This window comes from Musca autumnalis, unplaced genomic scaffold, assembly GCF_047663935.1.
Source record: "Musca autumnalis isolate F117 unplaced genomic scaffold, ASM4766393v1 scaffold_5, whole genome shotgun sequence".
NCBI lineage: Eukaryota > Metazoa > Arthropoda > Insecta > Diptera > Muscidae > Musca > Musca autumnalis.
Genome location: NW_027412088.1, coordinates 32,044,487 through 32,059,927, shown reverse-complemented (window position 1 = coordinate 32,059,927; position 15,441 = coordinate 32,044,487). Strand labels below are relative to the sequence as shown.

General features: G+C 25.8%; 1 protein-coding gene across 6 annotated transcripts in view; it reads left to right on the top strand.

The window, feature by feature from the left end:
• LOC141405511 (longitudinals lacking protein, isoforms F/I/K/T-like) overlaps window positions 1–15,441 on the top strand; it is a 496,088-nt gene that overhangs the window by 198,774 nt on the left and 281,873 nt on the right. The gene's annotated exons all lie outside the window — the stretch shown is intronic.

Genomic DNA, 15,441 nt, shown 5'->3' with positions numbered 1-15,441 from the left:
ATTGACAATTTTGTAAGAATCTCCTTTTTTATTTTGAAAATTGTATTTATATACTTATAATATAGTAATATACTAATAATACTCATATCGAATTTGTGATTAAAAATTAAAAACAACAAAATATTTTAATAAATAAAAAATACATCAATTGTATACGTTTTCCCCCAAAAACAAACAAAACAAAAAACAAGAGCAAAAAGATTTTTATTATTTTGTAATATTTTTTTTGGGGATTGGAAGGAACTGTTTTGTAATTTTAATTAATTTTGTAATTTTTTTGGTTAAAAAAAATTTTCCACATTTTTTGGGAATTTTTTATTTTTGCCAAAAATTATTTCCCCCAAAAACACAAAAAACAAGAGCAAAATGATTTTTATTATTTTGTAATATTTTTTGGGGTTGGAAAGAATTATTTTGTAATTTTAATAAATTTTGTATTTTTTTTTGTTTTTAAAAATTTTCCACTTTTTTGGGAAATTTTTATTTTTGCCAAAAAATTATTGCAATTAATTTTTATTTATTTATTTTTTTTGGTTGTCCTTTAGAGCAAAATTTGAATTTCCCTTCCATTTGGGAAATTTTTATTTTTACCCAAAACCATTTAATTCCATTCTTTTGTTTGCATGTATTTTTCCCCTTAAACTAATTAATTTTTTTTTATTTTCCCCTTTCACTGAAAATGTAAATTCCCAAAGGGGACTTTTTGTATTTTTAAAGATTTGATGCCCTAGTTTTTTTTTTCTTTGGCCTATAGAGTTTAGAAATGTAGAAATGTTTTTCCCTTAAAATTTCCCTTAAGGATTTTTTTTTATTATTATCAAAATATAATATTTATTTTTGTGTATAATATTAATATACATATATAGAAGAAAATTCTTTATATAATTTTATAAGGGACGTTTTGATTTCCCTCACACATTCAGCCCGATCACGAATGTAAACTCCCCGTGAGTTTTGTCTTTCTGCCGTTACAACTTAATGGAGAAAGTGAAACAACTCACGGGGAGTTGATATTCATGATTGGTCTGATTTTCTTGCAAAGAATTATCCTTTAACTTTTTAATTTCCATCACCATTTTGACCTGTCGGGAAAGAGTTTACTTTAGGAACACCAATGGACAATTTTGATTACCCCCTTTACACATTGTCTTGACTCTGAAAATTATTGAATTAAAATTTCCTAGAATTTTTCTTTTATAATTTTGGAAATTTAACAATGCATAGGGAGCACTAGGAGGCAGATCACTTAATGCCAGGCGGCGGTCACTTGCATTTGCAACAACAGCATCATTTACAACAATAGGACGGTGGACATTTCCGGTGGTAATAGTGGTAGTGCTTGTAATCGCTTTCTTCTAGTCGAACAACAAAAAAACATCATGCTGATAAAAACGCAATCCGGGTATTAAACTGAGCTTAAGGGTGGGTACCCAAATCTGATTTTAGTCCAGAGTCATTAGAACAATGTACGCAAATTTTCAAAAATTTTCTTTCATTTCCCGAGTATTTTTTGGCCATGTAAGACTTCTCTACATAGGTCAGTGGCTTGTTAGATACGCCATTCTCACTCGGCATTCATTGTTCTAGGAGACGTCTTCCAGGTTCCTTGGGGATGTTCAATAAATCTTAACTCAATATAATCAAAAATTTCAACAATTCGTAAGAAAATTCTTGGAGCAGTTTCTCGCTGCTCATTCTCCAATAAAGTTTGAAGGTGGACTATATCGATATTAGGCCGGGGCGATTTGTATGGAAGGAAAAAAGTGATAGTGGGCGCCTGGAGTTTCTTATTCTTGGGATATGTCTACGGTGAAAATCGAGCCCCCGGATTTTGACTTGAAATTTTTTCAAGGATATTTTGGCCAAACCATATCTCAGAAACTTGACCTATCCTGAAAATTTCCTTTTGCGTTCTTAGTACACTCACCAAGGGCTTTCATCTCCAAAAGGAAATTTCCACCCACTGACTTTGAGTCAAATTTTGTAGCACAGTGTAATTTATCGATATTTTCCGAAAAATGTGCACATTCTCGGGGCCATAACTGCCTGAAGGAGCGTTCCAATGCTTTTGCCATGTACTAGAGAGTTCTTAATTATTGTCTTGGCTACAATTTTTGTCTTTTTGTTGGATCGAAAATCTCAGTGGTTTGGTTGTTACATACATATATGCCAACATATCCAAAAAAAACCTTGAAAAAAAAAACTTCAAGTCAAAATCCGGGGGCTCGATTTTCACCGTAGACATATGGTCTAGTGGACTTTTTTGCTCAGTACAATCCCAAGAATCAGAAAATCCAGGCGCCCGTGGTGGTGTTCAAATAGTCCCACCCTAATCGATATAGTCAAATCCTTGTGTTATTCAAAAAATGTCACTAAAGTGCAGGTTAAGTGCTGTTGCCAGATCGTTTTGAAAATTTTATAGAGTGCAGGCAGCACTAGGGGTCCTGATTACAATGATATAATTTTGTTCGTGGGCAAATTTATACTTCCTGAGATAATGGACCTGGAGCTGTAAAAAAACCCTGGGCCTTTAAATAATGTGGATTGGAGCGTCATAAATAACTCCCTAAAAGAGAAAGTAGTTTGATCGAAACGTAATATTTCCTCCAAACATAGATCATGTACAAATATGCTCTCTATATCGACCGATCAACTGTTTGGAGGATACCACCTCACAGAAACTCTTTCTTGGCTGAAGTATCGTTTAGGGACACTTTTCGAATAGTTTTGAAATTGTTGCTGCATTTGGTACATGGAGTCATGATTTCAGCGAAATAACTTTTTTGGAGGGCATGTCATTACTTCCTGAGATAATGAGGGTACCACCTCACAGGAACTCAGTTTTTGACTGAAGTATAGTTTGGGGACACTTTTCCAATAGTTATGAAATTGTTGCTACATTTGCTACTTGGAGTCATGATTTCAGCGAAATAACTTTATTGGAGGGCATGTCATTACTTCCTGAGATAATGAGGGTACCACCTCATAGAAACTCAGTTTTTGACTAAGTATAGTTTAGGGGCACTTTTCGAATAGTTATGAAATTGTTGTTGCATTTGGTACTTGGAGTCATGATTTCAACGAAATAACTTTTTTGGAGGGCATGTCATTACTTCCTGAGATAAAGGCCCCAGAGCCCCTAAAAATCCCTATAGCTGGTTGGGAACGTGATAAATGTCCAAGAGAGAATGCAGTTCACTCATCTTACATTTTTTTTTTTTGTCAAACGTAGATCATGTACAATGATAGTCTATATCAGCAGTCCATTTCACTGGGGGTACCCCCAACAAATTCAAAATTTTTGGGTTCAAGTATGGTTTAAGCGCTTCTCATGGTTTGTCTTGAAACTTATACAGTGGGTAGTACTTTCAGTCCCTATTACAACTATACAATTTTTTACACGGGCCAGTCCATACTTGACCTGAAATAATGACCTGGCACCCACAAAAAAAAATCAAAATTTTTGGGTTCAAGTATCGTTTAAGGGCACCTCATGGATTGTTTTGAAACTTATACAGTAGGTAGTACTTTTAGTCCCTATTACAACTATACCATTTTTTACACGGGCAAGTACTTTTTGAAATAATGACTCTTAAAGAACCCTACCATCACCAACTAAAATGGCTGCGCTTATAGACCATAACTCTCTAAGGGGGTATGCGGTTTGGACCAATTGTAATATTTTTTTATGGCTTTAGTTCGTGTACGAAGATATTGGTTCATTACTTTGGGTACCTCCAAGTCTATATCAGCAGTCCATTCATCTGGGTACCCCCCAACAAATTCAAAGTTTTTTGGGTTCAAGTATGGTTTAAGGGCTGCTCATGTATTGTTTTGAAACTTATACAGTGGGTGGTACTTTTAGCCCCTATTACAACTATACAATTTTTTACACGGGCAAGTCCATACTTCCTGAAATAATGACCTGAAGCTCTTAAACAACCCTACAACCACCTACAAAAAACTCAAGTATAGTTTAAGTGCTCTTTTCGGATTGTTTTGAAATTTGTACAGTAGATAGTATTTGAGTCCCCGAATACAACAATATAAATTTGTTTGTGAGCAAGTCCATATTTTTTGAGATAAGAGCAAATTTAGTACTTATAAACCATAACTATGGTTGTCGTAAATCCCTATTATGCATGAAAATATATGGTTGCAACAACAATATGTTTTTATTTTAATTTATTTTAATTGCAACAACAATATATTTTTACATAGTTACAAAAAGACATTTTTGTACAAAATATGATTGCCCTGACCATGTCCCCTAAAAATTAATGATAAAATAATAGATAAATAAATAAATAAAAATAAATAAAAAAATAAATAAAAAGTTAAAATAAATAAAAAATAAATAAAAAATAAAAATAAATAAATAAAAGAATAAAAAATAAAAATAAATAAAAGAATAAAAAAATAAAAATAAATAAAAGAATAAAAAAATAAATAAAAATAAATAAACAAATAAAAATAAATGAAAAAATAAAAAATAATAAATAAAAAAATAAATAAATAGAAATAAATAAAAAAATAAAAATAAATAAAAAACAAATAAAAAATAAAAATAAATAAAAAATAAAAATAAATAAAAAAAATAAAAATAAATTAAAAAATAAATAAATAATAATATTATTAATAAAACTTGAATAAAAATCAATGATAATATCATAAAAATCAAAATAATAAAAAAATAAATAAAAATAATAATAATAATAATAGTAATAATAATAATAATAATAATAATAATAATAATAATAATAAAAAATAATAACTTTTATAAAGACAAAATATGTGAAATTAAAAATTGAATAAAAATCGGCTTAAATCTAGTTTAGTAAAAACTCTCCGATTTTTTCCATAGGTAGATATTTTTACGCTGATTACGGGAATGTAAAACTTTCTTGGAGGACGGACCCGGTTACCCGGTTATTCGACCCGAAAGTCCGGGTACCCGGTACCCGATAGACCCGGTTCTACTGAACCGATTCTTACAAAATGGGTATCGTTGGAAAGCTTATGAAAATACCTATCCAACAAGTGGTCATATGATGGGGTTATCTCCAGGGGTTCTGAAGTTATAACCAAAATACCTCTTTTTGGACCCGGGTTTTTCCATAAAACCCTCAAAAAGTCGAAAAAGGGCCCATTATGGGTGCTCAATTAATTCACGTAATTTTATAGCTCATACTTCAACCTTTCCAAAATGGTGCCATTTGTTATAATACCTTTCATAAGCTTTCCAACGATACCCATTTTGTAAGAATCGGTTCAGTAGAACCGGGTCTATCGGGTACCGGGTACCCGGACTTTCGGGTCGAATAACCGGGTAACCGGGTCCGTCCCCTAAGAAAATTTTATATTCCCGTAATCAGCGTAAAAATACCTACCTCTGGAAAAAATTTCAAAATTCGGAGAGTTTTTACTAAACTAGATTTGTTCCTAAAAATCAATGATAAAATCATAAAAATAAAGAAATAAATATATAAAAATAATAATAATAATAATAATAATAATAATAATAATAATAATAATAATAATAATAATAATAATAATAATAATAATAATAATAATAATAATAAAAATAATAACTTTTATAAAGACAAAATATGTGAAATTAAAAATTGATTAAAAATCAATAATAAAATAATAAAAAAAAAATAATAAAAATAAAAATAATAAAAAAAAAATAATAAAAATAATAAAAAAATAATAAAAAAATAAATAAAAATAATAATAATAATAAAAATAACTTTTATAAAGACAAAAAAATGTGAAATTAAAAATTGGATGAAGAAAATATTTTTCACTCAATATTTCATAAAGCAATTTGAAATGAAAAATTAATTTTCTTTTTAATTTTTTTTTTTTTTTACTTTAATATTTTTTAAAAAGTTTTTCACTTGATATTTTCTTATAACAAGAAAGTGGACTCCAGAATGTTATGCTAAAATTTTTCAAATTGCATATTCAAGGGAAATTTAAAAAAAGATACATTTCTGAATCTCTCTCTGCCTTTTCTGAAATGTCACATTGTGTTGAAAATGAAATATTTTTTGCTCAAAAAAAAAAAAAAAAAAAAAAAAAAAAAACAATCCTCTCAAATATTAAAATAATAAAACTCTTTTTGCTCTGTGAATCCTTTCTTCCTTACCATGTAGTTTTTTTTCTTATAAAAAGCAACCATACTATGGTAATCTTTTTCTGTATAAAATTATTACAAACAAAAGAAATACAAAAGCAAAACAAACAAACATTCCCATGGAAATACTCTATTTTTTATTTCAATAAAAAATACTTATTTTTATTAATAATATTAAAAACAAAAATACCTACCATAGTGATACCAAAATCAACACATATTTTAATGTTAATTATAAGATTTCTTTTACAAAAAATAAAAATACAATATTTTATTATTAATTTAAAACCAAAAAAAGAAGGAAATTGTAAATGTTTTACTTATTGTACTTAATAATATAAAAATAAGGAAAAACAAAACATCATTGTACTTAAGTTTTTTTTTAATTATAAAGGATTTGAAAAAACTGACCTGGTCACACAATAAATGTACATTCTTATCCCTTGAGCCCACACAAGTATAACCTCACTTTTCAAAAAAAGTGTTGTGAGGCAATGAGCCCCAAAAGGACAAACTCACTTTTCAAAAAAAAAAAAAAAAAAAAAAAAAAAATGACAATTGCCACAAGAAACATTGCCTAATGTGTATCTGCATGATACACATTGGCAATGTTTTTCGGGCAATTGTCAGTTTTTTTTTTTTTTTTTTTTTTTTTTGAAAAGTGAGGTTATCCTTTTGGAGACTCATAACCTCACAACACCCTATGTCACCAGCCAACTGATAATTATCGCAATGAAAATTGTCTAAAGCACAACTGGAGTTTTTGGGGACCTAAAAATATATATGAAAATATTATCAGGCCAATTATAAATGTTCACTGGTGGGAGATTTCTCACTTTCACGCCCCTATTACTATTGGAGTCTAGGAGCAGACAAAACTGCATATAATGTTAGATTTTCGAAATTAAAATATAGAACAATATTCATGTATTATTGTCTCATATTTCATTTTTCAAAATTTAAAATTTTCGTTCTTTTTTGGACTTCTCCCTTTGTTCATTTATAATAGGGTGCGAGTAAGTGAAAGTGAGAAATCTCCCATAACTGAATTTTTATAATTGGGCTGTATTTATTTTTTTAGTTACAAATTGGCTTTCTTAGATTTCAGGATGTTAATTTATTGGGTGGCCAGTAGTGAGCAAAAGTGATGTAAACATAACCTAGCTTTTGAAGCTTTGTGTCTGTCTGTATAACATGTATGTATATCCTCTAAACTAATACTAGTTCACTTTCTCATAATGTTGTGAACACAATCATCATCTTTTACCTTTACTCCTATTCACTTTTTTTATCTCCCTCATCTTTATATCTCCCCTCATCTTTATATCTCCCTTAACCTTTATATCTCACTTCACTTTCCCCTCCCCTCTTAATGGATATACCATGTATTATGTATGTGTGAACAATTTTTGTTATATTTTATTGTGAATTTAAAAACAAAATATATACAAAAAATTACAAAATATCACTTAAAAATTTAAAATTTTTATAACAACGAATTTCCACATAAAACAACAATTTTTATAAAAATTGTAATAACTTTTTTTATTAATATTAATTTTAACCCATAATGTATTTTTCCAACTTTTTCATAATAAACAAATAATTTTATTTTATTATAAACAATTTTTTTGTCTGTCTGTCGTTTGGAAAAATATTGTATTCTATATTTTGTCTTCATGCCATGATGTATTTTTAGATTTTAAGTTGAAATCCAAAAACTAACCTCAAAAAATGCCAAAGTATTTTTTTATATTTTTTTGAGGTTATATTGAATGAAGTATTTTATATATTTTTTATACATTTATATTAGGTTTACTTTTAAAACATATTAAATTTCAATTTCCAATAGATGATCGATCAATCAATTGCCATGTGATGGCGAGCAAAGATAAACAAAATATTATTAAAAGTTTTCATAATTTTCCCATCACTTTCAGAGTAGAAAGCATTATTTTTTTTACTAAGGTACAGTTTAAGGACTCTTCTCCGATTGTTTTGAAACTTCTAGAGCGATTAGTACTTGTGGTCCTGATAACAAAGCATCGTAAAAGCCAGGGGGTGGCGGACCAAGGGAGCCGGAACTATTCCCCCAGAAATTAAATTTTTGGCCTATACATGCACAGTTTAAGGACTCTTCTTCTTTTGAAACTTATACAGTAGGTAGTATTTAGGGTCCTTTGTATTACGGACGTAGCCAGGGGGCAGTCTAAGGAGAATGTCCTGATAACATTTTTTTTATAATTTACTGGCAAAAGTTTGAATTTTGTCGATTGGGTTTTAAGAAAAAGAGAATTTCGTTCGCGAAGTCTTTGCTGGATCTGTCATAGGCTGAGGTTATATCTCTATCGGCACAAAGGAATTTTTTTGGAAACTAACATTTTTGGCATATCCTTCCTTAACCGACAGTATCCGTTCTGATTCCAACGACGTATAACACTTTCTGGGGAAAAGTATACTTCCCCAGATATGGGCCTCTGAAGTTCCGAAAATTCCCTTGTTTAATGGCCGGCTACTAAGAAAAACATAAATTAAATGAAAATTGGGTTCCCGTTCCCGAGTTTTGCACCTGACCATAGGAGAAAGTCTTAAAATCCCGGCTATTAAGATAAACTCACGATTTAAAAAAAAAAAAAAATCGAACTGTCGGTAAAGGAAATTTGTTCCGCATTTTTAGGGGTTGTGTCAACTGTGACAATTTTGTTTAAAACTATGGACAATTTTAAATTTTCCCATAAATCATTTCAAAATATTTTGTTTATTTTTCTTCTTGACCTGGCAATGATCGCAACAAATTGGAAACATTTTATTTACAAAAATACAACTCATTTTTATATTAAAAAATATATTTTTTTCATATACTTATTTTTTAATCAATAAAAAAATATATTCCAATGTAATATTAAAAGAAAAATATATACATTAAAATAATAACAAAAAAAGAGAAAAAAACTCAAAAAACAAAAAAATCTTTTGTGTATTTATTTATTGTGAGAGGCCAACAAACCAACCAGCCACCAATGCGGACGATTTGTTTTTGCTGCACCCCTGCCGCCTGCCAACCATGAAATATATAATAACACAAAATTTTACTCATCAATTTCTCTTTTTTTATTTTTCAGGACACAAACAGCTTCCAAATATTTTTGAAAAAAATATGAATTTTTATATTTTCAGAAAAAAAATTTTTTTTTTTAAATTAAATAATTTTTTTTTGCAATTTTTTTTAAAGGAAAAAATTGAAAAAAAAATATATATTTTTTTAATTTTTTTTATAATTTTCATAATTTTTTAGGTATGAAAGTTAACAAAAAAATATATATTTATGTCAAAAGGACTCAGAAAAAAATTAAAAAAAAAAAATAAAAAATTGAATTAAAAATAGAAAGTCGAAAAATTGGGGGTCTGTTTATCTAAAACGATTCGAATACGTTCAAATTACCATCAAAAAAATATGAATTTTTATATTTTCAGAAAAAAATATTTTTATAAATTAAATAATTTTTTTTGCAATTTTTTTATTAAAGCAAAAAATTAAAAAAAATTATTTCAGACAAAAACAATTGTTAAACTTTTTCAATGTTTTTATAATTTTTTTAAGTATGAAAATTAAAAAAAAAATATTTAAGTCGAAAGGACTCAGAAAAAAATTAAAAAAAAAAAAAAAAAACAAAAAATTAAAATAAAGATAAAATGTCGAAAAATTCTGGCTCTGTTTTTCTAAAATGATTCGAATACGTTCAATTTACAAACATTTTTTGTTTGAAAAATATTTTGTTCTGTTTTCAAATTATTTTTTGTATTTTAAAAATTTATTTATTTATTTATTTTTTAATTATAAAGAAAAAAATCTATTTTTAAATTAAATAATTTTTTTTGCAATTTTTTTATTGAAGCAAAAAATTAAAAAAAAAAATATTTCAGACAAATATAATTGTTAAACTTTTTCAATGTTTTTATAATTTTTTAAGTGTGAAAATTAAAAAAAAAAGATATTTAAGTCGAGAGGACTCAGAAAAAAATTAAAAAAAAAAAACAAAACAAAAAATTAAAATAAAAATAGAAAACCGAAAAATTCTGGGCGTGTTTCTCTAAAACGATTCGAATACGTTCAAATTACAAACATTTTTTTGTTTGAAAAATATTTGATTCATTTTAGCTGGGGTTTCAATTAATTTTTGTGTTTTCAAAATTTACTTTATTTTTTAATTATAAAGAAAAAAATATTTTTATAATTTAAAAATGATATTGAGTTTCAAAATTTGTCTATGATGGGTTTTGGAATTTTTTTAACATAATTTCCAATTTTAAAACTTTGATTAAGTTATACTGCCCAATCATGAATGTAAACTCCCCGTGAGTTTTGTCTTTCTGCCGTTACGGAAAGTGAAACAACTCACCGTGAGGTGATATTCATGATTGGGCTGTATGTAAATTTTTTATTTATTTTGAAATTTTGCCTATTAGGGCGAAGATCATTTTAATTAATTTCTCGTTGGAGTGGAGCTTGATGACCGACGATTTAAGCAAATATTTTTAAATTGAAAACAAAAATAATTTAAATATAAGAAAAAAATTAAAAATGTCGAAAAGAATTCGAATCGTTTTAGAAAGTATTATTTGACTCAAATTTTTTTTTGGCAATTTTTATATTTTAAATTTTTTAGTTTTTCTTTTATTTAATTTTATTTAATTATTTATTTTTTACTGAGTCCATTTTGAAATAAATATTTTTTTTTTCAATTTTCTCCTTTATATTATTTTAAATAATATTTAATGTTTTTATTATTTAAAATAATATAAAGGTGAAAAGGAAAAAATTGAAAAAAGTATTTATTTCAAAATGGACTCAATAAAAAAATTAAATAAAGCTAAAGAAAAGAAAAACTTAAAAATTTTAAAATATAAAAATTGCAAAAAAAAGTTTGAGTCATTGCAAAATTGCAAAAAAAGTTTGAGTTTCTAAAACGATTCGAAATCGCTAAAATTTTTGGATCATTAAGCTCCACTCTAATGAGAAATTAATTAAAAATTAATATTAAAACGAAGCTGAATAAAAACATTAAATATTATTTAAAATAATACAAAGGAGTAAAGGAAAAAATTAAAAAAAATATTTATTTCAAAATGCACTCAATTAAAAATAAATAATTAAATAAAATTAAAGAAAAGAAAAACATAAAAAATTTAAAATATAAAAATTGTAAAAAAAATTTGAGTCAAATAATACTTTCCAAAGCGATTCGAAGTATTTTCTACATTGCTAAAATTTTTGGATCATCAACGAGAAATTAATTAAAAATTAATATTAAAATGATCTTCGCCGTAATAGACAAAATTTTCAAAAAAATAAAAAAATCTAACTACACCATTTTCACATATAATTCGAAACATTTTAGTTGTAATTCGTAACATTCCATTTGTAATTCGAGAATTCCATTTGTAATTTGAATTATTCTACACCATTTTCACATGTAATTCGAAGAATTTCAGTTGTAATTTGATTATTTCATTTGAAATTCGAAACATTTCACTTGTAATTTGAGAATTCCAATTGAATTTCGAATTATTTGTAATTCCATTTGATATTCGAATTATTTCATTTGTAATTCGAATTTTTCCATTTGTAATTTGAATTTTTCTATTTGTAAATCGAATTTTTTCATTTGGAATCTCAAATGAAGAAAATTCGAATTACAAATTAAATAATTCGAATTACAAATGAAAAAATTCAAATTACAAATGAAATTTTCAAATTACAAATGAAATAATTCGAAATTCAATTGGAATTCTCAAATTACAAGTGAAATGTTTCGAATTACAACTGAAATTATTCGAATTACATGTGAAAATGGTGTATTTGTAATTCGAATTATTCCATTTGTAATTCGAATTATTCTATTTGTAATTCGAAATGTTTTAGTTGAAATTACAAATAAAATGATTCGAATTACAAATGGAATAATTCGAATTTCAAATAAAATAATCGAATAATTCCATTTGAAATTTGAATTATTCCATTTGTAATTCGAATTATTTTAGTTGAAATTACAAATAAAATAATTCGAATTACAAATGGAATAATTCGAATTACAAATGGAATAATTCGAATAACAAATGGAATAATTCGAATAACAAATGGAATAATTCGAATTACAAATGGAATAATACGAATTTCAAATAGAATAATTCTTGTAATTCGATTTAGAAGATGAATAATTCGAATTACAAATGAAATCTTACGAATTAAAAATAAAATTTTCGAATCACAAGTAAAATAATTAGAATTACATCTGAAAAAGTTGTAGAACTTAATCTAAGTTTTAAAATTGGAAATTAGGTTAAAAAAATTCCAAAACCCATCATAAAAAAATTTTGAAACTCAATATCATTTTTTATATTTGATTTCAAATTTACAAAGTCCATAAAATTTGATTCTGAAAACAATTTCTGAATCTTTTGCAATTTTTTTTTAGCAAATTTATCAATGTTCGAAATTTTCCAAATTTTTTCGAAATTTTAAAACTCAGAACCATTTTTGCTTTTACTTTATTTCCCCCCGTGTTCCTATATATTTTTTAGGAAATTTAAAAAAATTCGAAAATTCGAATTTATGCTCGAAAATGTCCAAAACCCATAAAAAATTAATTTTAAAACTCAGGACCACGTTTTTGCTTTTAATTTATTACCCATGAGGATCCTATTTATTTTTAGCGATTTCAGTAAAGTTTGAAATTATGTTCGAAATTTTCATTTTTATATTTGATTTCAAATTTATAAAGTCCATAAAATTTGGTTCTGAAAACAATTTCTGAATCTTTTGCAATTTTGTTTTTTGCAAATTTATCAATGTTCGAAATTTTCCAAAACCCATTAAAAACCTAATTTTAAAACCCGAGTTCCTATGTATTTTTAGCAAATTTATTAAAGTTCGAAAATTCGAAATTATGTTCGAAAATGTCCAAAACCCATACAAATTCATTTTAAAACTCAGGACCACTGTTTTTGCTTTTAATTTATTACCCATGAGGGTCCTATTTATTTTTAGCGATTTTAGTAAAGTTTGAAATCATGTTCGAAATTTTCCAAAATACATAAAAATCGAATCGTCTTAGTGAAACAGCTCCAAAATAAATACTTTGACTTAAATATTTTTTTTTTTCAATTTTTGTTACAAGATTTTTTCTCAATATTTTCAATTTTTATTATTTTTTTTTAATTTTCGAAATTATGCTTGAAAATTTCCAAAACCCTTAAAAATTAATTTTAAAACTTAAGACCACTTTCTTGATTTTAATTTATTACCCATGAGAATCCTATGTATTTTTTAGCGATTTTAGTAAAGTTCGAAATTATGTTCGAAATTTTCCAAAATACATAAAAATCGAATCGTCTTAGTGAAGCAGCCCCAAAATAAATACATTGACTTAAATATATATTTTTTTTTATTTTTTTTTTCAATTTTTTTTACAATTTTTTTCTCAATATTTCTAATTTTTTTTTTAATTTTTCAAAAATTTTCGTAATTTTTTCATCCTTTTTCTATTTTTTTTCTTTCGAAATTATGTTCGAAATTTTCCAAAATACATAAAAATCGAATCGTCTTAGTGAAACAGCCCCAAAATAAATACTTTGACTTAAATATATTTTTGTTTAATTTTTTTTTTTAATTTTTATTACAATTTTTTTCTCAATATTTCTAATTTTTTTTTTAATTTTTCAAAAATTTTCGTAATTTTTTCATCCTTTTTTCTATTTTTTTCTTTCGAAATTATGTTCGAAATTTTCCAAAACACCTAAAAATCGAATCGTCTTAGTGAAATAGCCCAAAAATAAATTCTTTGACTTAAATATATATTTTTTTTCAATTTTTATTTCTAATTTTTTTTTTATTTTTCAAAAATTTTCTTAATTTTTTTCATCCTTTTTTCTATTTTTTTTTTCGAAATTATGTGTGAAAATAAATACTTTGACTTAAATATATATATATTTTTTAATTTTTGTTACAAATTTTTTTCTCAATATTTCTAATTTTTTTATTTTTTTTTAATTTTTTCAAAAAATTTCTTTATATTTTTTCATCCTTTTTTCTATGTTTTTTCTTTCGGTTTGGTTTTCATAGTTCTCTTTGGAAATACTTTGACTTAAATATATTATTTTTTATTTTTTTTTTTAATTTTTATTTCTAATTTTTTCACAATATTTCTAATTTTTATTTTTTTTTTTTAATTTTTCAAAAATTTTCTTAATTTTTTTCATCCTTTTTTTTCTATTTTTTTTTTCTATTTTTTTTTCTTTCGGTTTGGTTTCCATAACTCTTTAGTTCTGACTTTTTTCGGTTTGGGTTTTTTGGTATTTTTTTTTTTCTTTTTAATTTTCCAAATTTAAAACAAAATTGAATTTTTATTCTAACCTATTTTTATAACTAAATCTCTTTTAGATTCGTACACTACCAACCAAGCCATCAGCCAACCAACACTACTACTACTTCTACATTGTTGTTGCATTACTACTGCCTACTACTACCACTACTTTCATCAGAAAAAGAACAAAAATCTGTTTCTTCTTCTTCTAAAAATAAATCATCTGTGTGTCTGATCCGGGGTCTCCAACTCTACTCTACAACTCTGGGTTATATTTCGTGTGTATGTTTGTGTGTGTCTTTATTTTAAATTGATTTCTCTCTCATTATGAGCAAAAAATATCTTACTCTCTATTTTTTATATATAAATACCATATAATGTAATTTTAAAAATAATAAATATACTTTCTTAGGTTTCTTTTATATATGCAAAAAAATATTAAGCTTTATATCACAAAAATACTCAAATCAAACAAAATTTTATTCTCTCTTTTATTACCACAACAAAAATGTTTGGCCTACGTTTTAACACTCCACAAAAGAGTGGTGATTCGTGTAATTTAAATATTTTTTTTCTATAAATCACAAATTTTTATAAGATTTTTATTTTCATTTTTATCTCGTCAACAAAATATTTTTTTTTTTCAAAATTTTTGCACGTTTTTTAGGTTAGATTTTTTCATTTCCTGTAAACAAGTAGTTACATAGTTTATTTCATTTTTCATTTATTTCCATAACATAACCTAAAATTCTTTTAATTCTTTATTTAATTTTCCCTTAACCACCATCCAAGTTGCTCTCGATCTTGCTCTCTTTCACAACATTTTTACTCTTATCATAAACCTCTCTCATAATTCTCATACCAACCAACAAAATCAAACACATAACAACAACAAAAATACTCATCAAATCATATTTGTTTTTCTTTTTCTCCTAC